Source organism: Bubalus kerabau, chromosome 1 (genome assembly GCF_029407905.1).
Source record: "Bubalus kerabau isolate K-KA32 ecotype Philippines breed swamp buffalo chromosome 1, PCC_UOA_SB_1v2, whole genome shotgun sequence".
Taxonomy (NCBI): Eukaryota; Metazoa; Chordata; class Mammalia; order Artiodactyla; family Bovidae; genus Bubalus; species Bubalus kerabau.
In genome coordinates, this window is record NC_073624.1 from 89,246,064 (window position 1) to 89,249,685 (window position 3,622).

General features: G+C 43.8%; 1 long non-coding RNA gene across 1 annotated transcript; it reads left to right on the forward strand.

Annotated features, from left to right (window-relative positions):
* The first annotated feature begins 2,566 nt into the window (after positions 1-2,566).
* On the forward strand, positions 2,567-3,331 carry LOC129641680 (uncharacterized). The gene is made up of 3 exons (XR_008709400.1): positions 2,567-2,635; positions 2,735-2,776; positions 3,216-3,331. It is a non-coding gene; the product is annotated as an uncharacterized LOC129641680 (long non-coding RNA).
* The last annotated feature ends 291 nt before the right edge of the window (positions 3,332-3,622 follow it).

Here is a 3,622-nt window from a genome sequence, read left to right on the forward strand (position 1 = left end):
GTACAAAACTGAGTTCTGCCAATAACCAAGGAGCTTGGAAGAGGACACCAAGTCAGCTGAAATCATAACCAGCCTACACATTGATTTCCCATAACATAAAAACGTAACAGAGCTATGTTGATCTCCCTTTTCTGCCTGTTGTTAAGGCAAGGTTCTGTGATAAGGACTTACCTGTATGTCCGTGATTTTCCTTTCCTTACTTCAAACCTCACATACATGTTTACTAATGATCATCATTCTTGATCTGAGAGAGCCTGTGATCTCTCCCATGACTCCCCCTTGGCTCACTCCCTCATGAACTGGAGTCACTTGAAATGATTTGTAATGTTCCCCCTGAGCCCAGCTCAGGGTGTTCTAAGGTCTTAGGGACCTGCAATCCCTAAGTCACGTGACAACTTTTCCTATTCTGATAACAGGATGAGCATAGAGAAGTGGTGGCTAGTCTGTGGCAGCAGGTCAGGTCCTGTATTCCGCCCCTGCTCCACACACTGACCTGACGTCTCTAAATGAGACAACCTTTCCCCTGCCACCATTCATAGACACGCTTACTTTTCAGATTCAACGTGTTCTCAGCATCCACCACTCACAGAACCAGTGTCTTCCCCCTTGCAGGCTAGTAGCTCCTTTTTTTAGATTTTCAAACATAAAATGTCTGAGTTCACCTTTCTTAGGGCATGAATACAAAAGAATACAATGGTGGTTGTGGAGAGGAGTAAGCAGCTGACATAACCTTTCACGTTTCAAAGGTCTTCAGCAACCCTAGGATAACCAAAGTGCTCTCTCTCTCTCTCTCTCACACACACACACACACATATACATTTATTCTCTAGAAGACCATCTCATCCCAGATTTATACCCCAAAGTTTACCCTTGTGTGAACCCACTCTCCAGGGGGTATTTGGGGAAGCAGGGAGAGAGGAGGTGGATCCTTTATTCTGTCTTATGCATCACTGGATGGAAGCAAGTATTTTAATCCCCATGATAAGAACATGTTCATATTTCTGTGTTTTTATAACCCTTCGGTCTACTTACATGAATAAGGACCCTATTAGTCAACATTCCATTTAATAGCTTTATTTTTTTAAAAAGACAGTAAGAAAATAAACTTGAGTCAAATAGATGGCCTCATATAAATGGTATCTCCAACACCTTCAGTAGCCAGGCACTTGATGTATGAGGCTATTGTAGTTTTCTTTCAAAAGAACACAGAACAGCTTCATCTCTAAGACCATATCTAAGATTGCTAAATAATAGCTGATAAAATTATATCCCCACTGGGGATACTTGAGAGCTTATTTATTACTTTAGACAAATACATTCTTGTTTCACAGATTGTTTTCGTAAGATTCTTTGCCTGAAACTAAAATTTGGCCAACACAGTGAAGCAGGGGTAATTCCTCATGCTATTGGGGTTTCTTTGGAAACTTGCCCACATAAAACCAGCGAGATTTCACTTGAGTGTAAAAGACATTCACAGAGGAAAAAAGAGAATGTACATGAGATTGCAATCACAAGCACCATATTTCCTGTTTTTTTTTAATGTTTTTAGAAATGTTTTAGTTTTCAAAACAAGCAAATAAGGACATGAACAAACACTAAAGTGTTAGCAAAGAGCCCTTCTTTGTAACTTTTTATTTATTTATTCTCTCTAGTAGCGTAAACTTCAACCTATATACACAGTATTTGAGGATTGGAGCAAGAATCAAAACAGAGAAAAAGAATAAGGACTTTGTATTGAAATGGGCCATCCTGCCTCCCTCCCAAGGTGAGGGGAAGACCCTGAGATCCATCAAGGAGGGAGCAGTGCCTCCAAGCTAGGCCATGGAGACCCTGGCAGCATTTGGACCTGGCCCACTCAGGTTCTCACCCTGCCCTCACCCTCCCACCTCCCCTACCCTACTGTTATTCCTGCCTCCATGCCACAATTTGCAGCTCTCCCAACTTCCTGGGATCCCAGGCTCTTGTCCTGGCCCCAGTCTGGAAGCAGAGCCTGGAATATGCCTAGCTGGTATCTCCTTGCCTTCAAGGCCTCAAGCCTTCTCCTCCAGGGAGTCTTCCTGGATGCCCTGACCAGACTTAATGTTCTATTCTGCATGATCTCAAAGCTGGCATCATGTCTGTGACACAGAGAAGACAGGTGGCTCCCCTCTTTACTTGCAATTTTGCGATTTGCAACCCAGAGTACACAATACTCTCAACAAACAATGATGAATGAGCTTGCAGAAGGGAATCATGGAAGCAGAGGGGGGCCTGAAAGCTCTAGGTCTCACGTTCTGCTCTGTAAACTAGGCTTATGCACGTAACCGCCAGAGGTTAAGAGGGATGAGGGTCTGGCCTGGGGATTCTCTGAGTCCCTCAAGGCTTATCTGAGACCTTGCCTGCCCCACAAAGACCTCCTCCGCCCCCATTTGCCTGACTGGGAGGGAAGGGGGAGGGATGTGTGCTGTGCCTAAACCTGATTGGGCAGCAGTTATTGGTGTGTTCCCCTTAAATCAGATAATAAATGTAGACATGTAAAAGCTTTTTGTTTTTCTTTAAGCATTCTTGATTTTTGCTTCCTCTCAATAGAAAAATGAGATTTTCATCCTAAAAACCTCTCTTCCAGAAAGTTCCACTGTAATGTAATAAGAATCAGGTAAACAGGGTGGGTTTTGCCTCTTCTATTTTTTTCAACCTTTTAAAATTATAAGCAATTTTTAAGAAGGTAAACAAAAATTTTTCTCTCAATAAAAAGGTCTTCTTGAGGAAGTTGGGATCTGTACTTTGAAGGTTTAAGGTAAGAATATTTCTTGTGTTCAAGGAGGGGAGCTGGTATATATCCCGGAGCAGAGGTTCCTTTTGGTCTAGAATAAACCATCTGTGAGCCAGTTTGGTTATAGATTTATAACCTATAAACTCTCCCTTTGGTGGGGGGTGGGGAGGGAGATGGGGGGGAGAGTCCCACAGAAAGCCCTAAACCAACAAGGTGGTACTAATATTAGTACTAATGCAGATGTTTTAGCACAAGTTGAGCTCTTTTCTTATGACCTACCCTGGGATGGATCTTTGCCAGGTCTAAGCCTTTGCAGAATCAGAGCCACCATGGAGCTGCAGGTAGATTGGATCCTACTCCAGAACACTTGTCTAAGAGGAGAGAACTCAGGCAACACTCTGCTCCCCAGTCCATGAGGTGCTAGTCTTCTGGGAGAAATAGCACTTTTTTCTAATTTTCACAGGAGTGCCATAAACGAGAGGGTTCCTGAGAGACATTGCAATACCCCCAGCCAGTGCCAAGAAGAGCCTTGGGATCTGATCTGATCTTCATCTTTTACCAGAGGGCAGACCATGAAGAAGTAAATGAGGTTGGTTCGGAAGTGCTGGATTGCTTGGTTTTGTTCTGCTGATGTGCTGTTAAGACCTTGGGAGATGTAGAGTCAGCTGTTGAGAGTGTCTTGTCTAAGCAATGGATGAGGGACCATCCATGTGGAAGGCAGACCACATGCTGCAGTGGAGGGTGGTGGTGTTGGTGGTCTAGTCTCTCAGTTGTGCCTTACTCCTGCAACCCCATGGACTACAGCCTGTCAGTCTCCTCTCTCCATAGGATTTCCCAGACAAGAATACTGGACAGCCATTTCCTTCTCCA